Below are 575 nucleotides of genomic sequence, written 5' to 3'. Positions count from 1 at the left end.
AACACTTGTGTCAAAAATACTCTGGCTACGGTGGGGTGGCAAATGGAGCCACATGATACCGTGCAATTAAAATTCTTTCCTTTAACTTTCCTTAATGTTGAAACCATTTACAAACATACTGTTTGGTGTCATACTTCACATAAACGTTCCTCTACTTATTACTCAATTTTGTTCCTTCTTTATAGAAAAGTTAGGGGATGTCTGCTTTTTACTATGATTGTTGTCATGTCAGTGTGTGAAATTATTTCGCTTCCGTTTCTGTGAAAGTTTGCATTCAGACAGACCACACGTTACCTGCGTCAAACATGTCAGTGATAACAACAGAATGTTCGCTTTGTGGAAAAGCCTTTAAAACGTCTTACTCTCTCAAGAAGCATACAAAGCAGCATCATGCAAGTGCACAAGACACTGTAGAGTATTGTGCAAAAGTAATGCAAATGTATTCCACCGACATTTGTGGCTTGTCCAGGCTTTTCAATGAAAAAATATTGAATTTTTGATGGAAGCAAATTTTCAATGAAAAGTCATGATAATTCGCAAGGCCTATTGTTTCCAACTACGCGCATTTTCGAACG

This window comes from Montipora foliosa, chromosome 6 (assembly GCF_036669935.1).
Source record: "Montipora foliosa isolate CH-2021 chromosome 6, ASM3666993v2, whole genome shotgun sequence".
Lineage (NCBI taxonomy): Eukaryota > Metazoa > Cnidaria > Anthozoa > Scleractinia > Acroporidae > Montipora > Montipora foliosa.
Note: the sequence above shows the minus strand (reverse complement) of the source record.